General features: G+C 42.1%; 1 long non-coding RNA gene across 2 annotated transcripts in view; it reads left to right on the plus strand.

Moving 5' to 3' along the window:
- LOC112488289 (uncharacterized) overlaps window positions 1–9,521 on the plus strand; it is a 34,438-nt gene that overhangs the window by 1,705 nt on the left and 23,212 nt on the right. For both annotated transcript variants that reach the window (XR_003052177.1, XR_003052178.1), the window contains exon 2: window positions 6,280–6,370. This is a non-coding gene — a long non-coding RNA (uncharacterized LOC112488289). The remainder of the gene's footprint in view (window positions 1–6,279; window positions 6,371–9,521) is intronic.

Raw genomic sequence — 9,521 nt, forward strand, 5'->3', positions numbered from 1 at the left:
TCTTCTTACCGTCGCCATTACATCCATTTGAATATTATTGTAGGTGTAACTGATTCAAAAACCACAGTCAGAGTACAGTTTCTGACCCTCTTGTTGACTAGTTTTATTCCTAGAACATACCCCACCTTAGGTAGTCCACGGGGGCTACCCCCTGGGCATCACGTTGGTGACCCCCTGATCTAGAGGTTGCTGCCTTTCATAGAAAAATAAAAGACTTTAAGGTTGATTTGAGAGTCTAAAGTGAATTTAGTTTTTCCAGTATCTTCACATTGATCTTGGATCTTAAATATAAAAAAAAAATAATAAAAACTGCAACTTGGTTTTTGATTATAGCAGTTGGCTCACAGGAAATTTTAAAAAAATAGTAATAAAAACTGCAACTTGGTTTGTGATTATAGCAGTTGGCTCACAGGAAATCTTGTCATCAAAAATGTATCATCTATGGAGGTTCGTTAGTTGACACTGATGGGAGATCAACGGCGATAATTATTGACTTTGTACATCACAGATGTACGTTCATACATTTGTTTGTCATGATTGTCTTGGTCATTGTTTGTGATTGTGGTTCCTGAGGTCTCGGTGGTCTTGGTGGTCTTTGCTCCATTTTCCTGTACTCCCAGGCCTGTTTCCTAGTGGTCTACCTTTGTGCTTTTCCTGGTTTTTCTCCCGTTCCTGCCTTTCTCGTTTTCCCTGAACTAAGACTCAAAGATTCTGTGGGCTTTACTGCCAGATTTTAGTTGAAACGATCAAATAAACTTTACTGTTCTTCCCTCCTGAGTGCTGCAGTAGAGTCCCGCCTGCTTCCCTTTATCTTGACATTTATCATGGCATTTTTAAAATTATTATTAATTCCAACATTTGGATTAGTCACAACAAAAAAAACAGATGGTCTTTTAGACTGTTCCATTTAGTCTAGCCGTAATATTTATCAAATACATTTAGGTTTAAACACCAGTTTAACATTAGAAAAGACAGCATCAGTCCAACCTAACACGAGCAGAGACGTTTCTGTATTAAATTTCCCTACGATCAAATTCAACATGTCACGACACATTATTGTTATTATACAAATGTACACATTTGATCCTCTCTATAATCCCGGTCAGATTTAAATACATCCCATAAAAGATACGGATTAGTGCGGGCTCCGGAGCGTCAGTACTTGTAGCAGCTGTCAGACCTCACATCAGTCAAACGGCATTTTCTAAAGCTCGGCTGTAAATACCAGCAGTGCGGAGGCAAGAATGGAATCAATTCATCTGGGCTCTTTGGTGGCACTGCAAATGGGACTGTCATTGGTTACCAATACAACATCAGCATAAATCTGCCTCCCTCACCCTCTGTGATCCACTCTCTCTGCATGGCAGCAGCAGCAGTAGCAGCAGCGGTGGTGGCGGTGGTCCGCTGAAAGTGCCCTAGTGTGGAGGTGGAGTCCAAACCCTGCGACGTCTCTCGTGTTTAAAGGGGAAGTAAAATGTTCATAGAAGACCTAGGGTGACACAGGAATAGCAGCTGTGTGTGTGTGTTTACGTGTGTGTGTGTGTGGTTTAATAACGTTGCTGTCGTTCAAAGAGTTTCCCCGATTCATCTGGAGATTACTGCACAACTTTTAAAAAGAGAGTGCTAAAAAGTTCCGTAGAAAAGTCCAAACTGTCCACGTCTCCGTGTGGGAGTGGAGAGTGGCCCCATCTCCAGGTGTGCTGTCACTTCTTATGTGGCTGCGGTGAGCCATCAGTCAAAATTAACGACCTCATCGAGCATTCAGGACAGGCATCAATTAAAATCAGTGGAGCTCAATATTGTTTTATGGTATATTTACATTTTAAAGCTTGATTTAATTATCCTTGGACCGCAGAGCTTCCACCGCGGCTCTCCCTCCCTTCACTCCCACACCTCACTTCCTTTCATTAAAATAAAAATGGGACATAAAGGACGGGCCTCTGTAAATGCTGAGCTGGACAGTGGAGCCGTGAAGCCTGGTGGAGAGATTTGGCAAAACTTTGAAAATTGAAGTATTTGTTTTTTAATATGCAACCACAAAAACAATGTGGAAATACAAATTAGTTTTGTCTAATTTCTTAATTTAAATATACTAAATATTTAAAAGCTAATTGAGGGATGAGGGATGTCTCGGTGCCTTTGTTGTAAGTCTGTCTCCTATCTCCATCCCTGATCCCTGAAATTCCTTCAAACTCCTGACGTTGTCCAAAAAAAAAAAAATAAAAGAACTGTGGACGGAGAAGAAAAGTCGTTGTCGTAGTTAGTGCTGGGTAACTGTATCGGAACAGTATTTGTAGTATCAGTATTGCCCCAGTACTGCTCAGTATCAGTGTTTCTATCCCTAAAGTACAACTGTGATTCATATGTAAAACCATTCATAGTTTTTTTTTTTTTTTTAAATTCCTTTTTTTACATACTCTGCAAATTATAGCGAGCCACAAAATATTCCTAAAATATTCCGAAAAAGTCCCAGAATAGTGTCGTACATCACAGCCTGTTGGCCTAACAGCCCTCGCGGGATAATGTATATAAATATGATTATTACCGGACAACCAAGTCCGCGGCTCTTGTTCCCGTTCCTGCTGCTGACATAGTTGTTTAATAAGTCTCCCAGTGAAGTGCCACTGGGCAGTAGCTGTCCGTGGTGCTGATGCAGCACTACTGCATGTTTCCTTAGTGCAGGCGTTTTGTTCTCTTGGCACAGGAGAGAAGTAGGTTCAGGTCACCGGATATGCTTTGTTCCAACCCAAAGAAGTGAAGTGCTTCGTAAAGACCTACTTATTGAGACGCCAGTATTACTGTAAAGTACTGTATTAGTACGTTGCATTTTTTTTTTTTTTTTTTTAGAAATCAATACACTGAAGTATCCTGTGACGTGCATTTTGGGTTTTTTTGTAGTAAGTGTAAAACACACTGTGTTTATCTGTGTTGTCAGTATAGTTTTGACTTTATAAACTTTCAAAGAGTCAAAGACCACTTGTATTGACAAAATATCTTGAGTGAGTTTCAGACATACTTCTTATGAGTGCATGTATTGTAATAATAAAAAGAAGTTTTAAAATACAAAATCGCCAACATTACCAAGAAAAAACTTAAGCAAAAAAGAAGAAAAGAAAGGAAAAAATGTTTAAATCTATTAAGCATTTATTTTCAAAAAACACATCTACTGCTGCTGTACCTGTCTGTTTTTGTTATGAAATGATTGCCCCATTTATTGTTTCCAGCTAAATACTTTCTGTGTATTTTCATACTCAAAGTTTTTTTTTCTTAATTTGTAGCCAAACAAACACAGTTAACCTGAAAGGGCTTTAGAAGTAGATTTTTTTTTGTTTATTAAACATCAACGTTTTTGACTCTCTGAAATCGCCAAATTTCCCCCTCACATTTGAAACCTGAACACTTCTGGTAGTTTTTTTTTCTCTCTGAATCAGAGCAAATGTCTCCAGAGCTCTTTTTCACAAAGTAAGAAGAAAAAAAAATCACAACAAATACATACATTCAGGCTCTCTCTTTTTCCTGACGTTTTTTTGAAAACATTGCATTTTATGAAGTGGAGGAGGAGGAGGAGGAGGTGACACGCTGCAGACTGAAGGAAGTCAGGGAACAAGTGATGGTCTGAAGGGGGAGAAAAAGGTGAACAATGGAGAGAAATAGAGGGTTATGGGGGAGTCAGAGGGGGAGTCAGAGGGGGAGGTGAAGAATTAAGAATGAGTGGAGCTGGAAAAGTCAGAATCCAGAGAGAACCTAGAAACAGCTGACATGTGGGGAAGGTGGAGGACAGACAGCAGCGTTGATGGATGAGAGAAGTTGGTTGAGCTGGAGAGGAGAAAGAGTATTAAGTCAATGGGATAATGATGTGTCAAAGTGTGACCAAGCTGGGAAAATGGGAGATGTCTTTCATCATCACTACAGTGTCCTCTCTCTCACCCCGTCAGGTGAAACGCTAAAGGCTGGGAGGATGTTGTCGGAAATGTTAAATGAAAAAAAGAAAACAGTTTCAGTTCATCAGTCTTAATGTAAATAATAATAAATAAGTAAATAATAAAAAATGGATACAATGCTGAAGAATATCAATATGTTAGCATGGAACGAAATATCATAATATTTTCCTACACCCCTGAATGACATGAATAATGTCGTACAATACCATTAGATATACTTTAGACGGGGTGTTTTCCTTCCAGAATCCTGATCCGTGTTGTGTGTGTGCTGTAACCTAGCATTAAGCTTTAGCCTGTAGCGTGACAGAGCAGCAGCTTCAGAGCAAAGGCGAGAGGGGGGGGGGGGGGGGGGGTCGGGCAGACAAACCCTGGGGGAGACCAACAAACACAAACACACACTTTCTCTCCACAGAAGGAGGAGATGTTCACTTCACGCGAGCCTCAAGTTACCGCTGTGTGAACGCAACACACATAAACAGACCGCGTCCGAGTGAGACAACACGAACGCGTCCTCCACGGACAACAGATCACGTGACTCCTCCGTCAAGGACGTGCAGACCCGGTGAACCACGGTGAAAATGTTGCACATTACCGATGCCAAACACTCTGCCCTTTTATAATCTGACCATGCTAATGCTACGGTACGCTTCAGACACGACGAGGAACCTCGTTATTCCGGATATAAGGTCACGACTTCAGTTAAAGGTCACGCATAAAAACGAATAACAAACACAGTTGTTTACGTGGTGTGTGTCTTCAGCGTAGTTATATATCTTTAGGCTGTAGGGGGCGTGTGGATCTGCTGTACTTATTTACGTGATTTTTTTTTTTTTTTTTGCGATTTTTATTGTTAGTACAACACAGAATTGAATTGCTTAGTGAATCTTTTTTTTTTTTTACTGCAGTAAATGAAAACTGCTGTTCTCATTAAACAAACAAACAAACAAAAAACACATATTTTTTCCCACTCTGTGTGAAGTGAAGAAAAGTTAAAGTTTTTGTCCTGCCTTCAACACTTTCTTGCCCCCTAGGGGCCCTGTCCCCCATGTTGGGAACCACCAGGAGGACTTTTTGTCGTCAGTGGAACTCTTATATTTAAAAACTAGTTTTTATTTTGAGTGATTTTTGTCAGTGGAACTCTTTCTTAAGAGTTCCAAAACTAGTTTTTATTTTGAGTGATTTTATTTTATATAATTTTTTTTCATTTTTTGAACTAAAACCGTACTCTCGTTGGTCATGACCAACCTGACCCGTCGGAGTGCGGGGCAGGTTCACGTCTCTCTAACGTCCGGTGACACACGTTGCTTTTGGGCCTCGTTTGGCGCCGATTAACACTGCCTCACACAAGCCAAGAGGGGGCGCTTACCAATAAAATGAAAGTATATGGGTAGTAATATCTCTGCGCCGCTAACGACCACTGCGGCGGTTTTTACGAGTGCGTGGTTTCAGGTAAATAAACATCATTAGGGATGAAAAAACAACAAGGGCTCAAAGAAACATGAGGGAGAAGAGACCATTTTTGTGATTTATCGTTTCACAACGCGATGAATTCTGCTCATGTGTTGTGGTGTTTTTTCTTTGTTTTTTTTTACTAAAGGTTTGAACGTATGCTCAGGAGTGAAGCGGGTTTATTTTTCTATTGTTAGTTACATTTGTTGTTACATTTATATGGAAGAAGCTGGACCACAGCTGTACGGGGAGGACTGCGGGCTTCAGTATGCCGAGTGAATGCACTTCCACAGTTGCAGCGGTGAAACACATATGAGTGCTTTAACAGAAAAGCCGCTGTGACACATATTGACTTGTGCTGGGCTGGAAACAGAATTGATTTCCCTCACTGAGCTCCAAAGAGAGAAGCACAGAGCAGAGGGGGGAGGAGGGGGGAAGAGAGGGGGGGAGAAAAGAGGGCAAACAGTGGTCTGTGTTCTGCTGTGGTCCAGGTTAAATTACCAGCTTTACAAATGACATTAGGAAACAGTGTAAAACTAATCTAAAAGGCAGAATAAAGATTTTTCCACAACAGGAGATTTATCCTGCCGGGGGATTTCTGGAGCACGCTGTTGTACAAACAGGAACGAGAACCTTGTCCTAATTTATCCCCGTGTTTCTCCAAAACTGCGATACATCACCAGCTCTGTCGGGAAATGGAGCACACCTGGCACGTGTGCCGGTGCGCGCGCCGATGACATGTTTGACATACGTTGCGCGGTGTTCACCTTGGTCATGCGCGGCGAGGTTAATGGTGGCCACATCAGCAGGTGACTTAAAAAGCGTTTAGCGGTTATAATTGATGATGCAATTACTGCCCAGATAAAGCTGAGGTCTGTTTCCCCTCCAGCTTCGTCTTCTTGCTGCGGGCCGGGGCCCCTCTTCCTCGTTCCTCCTCTCCATCAGGAAATCATGTTATCGCCGCAGAGGTTTCCCTTCAGGTGGGTTAGTGAACATCATGCACCTATTAAACCTATAGTGTCCTACAGCTGAAGGTGAGTGGAACCAAAATAGCCGTCGGAGCTGCTCTCCACGGGTTTAACTCTTTAAGGTAAGATATGAGTGATTAAGTTTCTAGAAAACTTCCTGAAAGATCATAAGTGGTTCTCAAGGTGTGGGCCGGGACCCCCTCGGGGGTGTGGAGTTACCGCATCGGGGACTCAGCAAGTCAAATGAATTGATTTTTTTTTTTCAGGTAAAAAATCACTGATTTGTAATTGAATACCTTTTAACGTAAAAGTTGGTTTACTCCTCGCCTGTGGTTCTCAAAGTCTGGGGTGGGACCCCCTTGTGTGGCGTGGAGCTACTGTGGTGGGGGCACAGTAGGTCAAATACATTTATTTTTTTTATTATTTGGGCTACAGTGGTAAAATGAATTTTCCTTTTTTCTATTATAAAATTTCTAGCAATTACAGAGCATTGTTTCCAAAAGACTGGGTCACGACCCAGGGTTCCACAAAAATTTTTTTTGGGTCGTCTTGCAGCATGTTTACGAATAATGTCTATTGACTTGGGTCGACAAGGTTTGCTTTTAAAATACCTTCACTGTCGGCAGTGAAAAGACAAGTTCACTGCTAAAAAAGTGTGAGAACCCGGTCATTAACGAAGAGGAAAAAAGACAAGAACAATTATATTATGTAAATGATTACAGCTCTGGTTGTTTCACATCAGTCCAGACTGAAAAAAACGAAGGTGATTTTATTCACGTCAAACTCTTTGACAAATCATGAATAAACGCCCCTTTAACATCTCAAAAAGGGTTTGAAGAGGGCGGTCAGACTTAATTCAACTTGTGGCGCTGACCGCTGAGTGACTGACGGTTCACTCAGTCACATGAGAACAATAACCCTGCTGCTCTGCTCTAACCTGCAGGGAACCTTTGGCCAATCAGAGGCGAAAGAAACACTTTGTCAAGACACCGAGGGTGTATGATGTAGGTTTGGATTGCCCACCCTTCACCTAATTAGAGCCTTGTGAGACCTCCTGGATGGCTGCCGCTGGTAACTCCACAGTATAAACACAACCTGTCCGTGTGAGGAGTGTGTGTGTGTGTGTGTGTGAGGCGCTGGGTCCGTTCCTCACAGCGGGCGGGGGCTTTTACTGCGATTACCTGAGGGCAGTTATGCAGACAGATGCCTTCTCAGCAGGAGGCGTTCAAGTGAGCAGCACAAATTTAAATATGCCAAGGTGCACATCCACCGCGTCTCTGCAGCAGCACGTGTGATGGCGGCCGTGGGTTTGGTGCTGCTTCAGATGTTTAATTATGAGAAAGAAAATAATAATAATAATAATGTTGGAGCTTAGTGGGCAGGAAGGTGGAGAAGACATTATCATTTCAAAGTAGTTCTGTCTGTTTTCAGGTCATCGGCGACGGTTTTAACTCGTTAATTTATCCACAACGCACTCATTAAATAAGCAAACGTTTCTTAAGAAAGTTTAGTTTTTGGCTTGTTTTTATAAAAATCTGTCCTCTAGTTACCGTAACACAATGGTCCTCAACCGTTGTCGTACCAAGGACCGATCGGCCGGTATCTGCCGTTACTGCCGACCGATAATACTGCGCCGTTGTTGAAGGATCATGACGTTTTTTTCATCTTTATTCTTTAAATTTTGGAGTCTGAAACATTGCCAGATGATCCTGTAATGTAAAAAGTAAAGAGATTTGATTGGATAATTTTTGATTATTATTTTTGGAGTACATTTTTATCACTGTCTCCCACTGCGGTCCGGTACCAAATGACCTATGGACCGTCACTGGTCCCTGGACCAGGGGTTGGGGGCCGCTATGGTACCACATAAATTGATCATGTGTTGCAATACTGCTCATATTATTGGTCATATATATATAAGGTCTTGGTAATTCCAGGGTGTGATTGTAGAGTCTGACAGCAGCGGCAGAAACAGGTTATTACAGGTCGATCATAAGTTTCTGTGCATCTAATGATAACTCATACCATCGACGCTCCATCATTACCATCAAAATGATCACGTAGGTCCATGTGCTGCACTGAGAAAAACACACACACACAGACTGGAACCACATCAAGATGGATGATAATTAATGTTCTACATTTTCTCCTGGTTTTTCGCAGCGCTCGTCAAGCTGTTCCACTCACAGTCCCCACATTTTTATCAGCGGTTTACTTGACAGCCCTTCTATGGCTCAGTGACTTCCAGACACATCGGTTGGTGGCGAGGAGAGCGGCGGCGGCGGCGGCGGTGGCTCGTGGCTCTGCAGTTTACTAAATAGTGACTCTTTCTCTGCCGTGTTGCCGCCGTGTCGCCGACCCCGTCTTTGTTGTGATGTTTCCGTGCGGGAAACGCCACCGTCGCACAGTGATCTCTAACAGAAGCTTGTCACAGCGTGGTGTGGGTACCACGCTGGTACGGAACGATGTCGCCAACAAATGTTTACACTCAGAGAAGGAAATATGATCAACAAATATTTATTTATTTATTTATTATTTTAAAGAAGGAGGAAACGACGAGATCTGAAGTTTTAGCAGTCTGTACTGTACTGCAGTTGTACTGCAGTTGTACTGCATCAAAGGTCAGGAGATTTCTCTCTCAGAACCAAAGTTGGTCCGGACAACCGGAGTTATTTTCGGGGGTCAAAGGTCAGGAGATTTAAATAGATTTCCAATTGTACGGTTTTGATTAATGAAAAAGGAAAGAGTAAAGATTTAAATTACAGTTCAAAAACCTATTGTGTTTTATTGAGTAAGACAATGGGGAGGAAAAGGGGGCGGGGCTGGTAAACAGCTTATCATGTTTGACCCCTGACCTTAATGACCACTCCCACCCTTCCTGTCCCTTTGCTGGGATTTTTCAGGTCTAATCATTTCGGTCAGGTTCTTTCAAAATGTTGACTCCTCTGCCTGTGTTTCTGTCCTTTGTCCTGTGACAGAGACACTTCTTTGTTTTCCTGTTGTGGGGCATTTGAGCGCTGTAAAAAAAAAAAAAAAAAAAAGTAACCTTTTCTACACGTGCCAAACAACCAGATGCCAAATTAAATGTTATGGAACATGGTTGACTAGGTTGTAATTTCTAACAGACCTCTGTGACCTGAGAGTGTTGTGTCATGAGAGACGC

Source organism: Cynoglossus semilaevis, chromosome 16 (genome assembly GCF_000523025.1).
Source record: "Cynoglossus semilaevis isolate Cse_v1.0 chromosome 16, Cse_v1.0, whole genome shotgun sequence".
In the NCBI taxonomy this organism is placed as follows: domain Eukaryota; kingdom Metazoa; phylum Chordata; class Actinopteri; order Pleuronectiformes; family Cynoglossidae; genus Cynoglossus; species Cynoglossus semilaevis.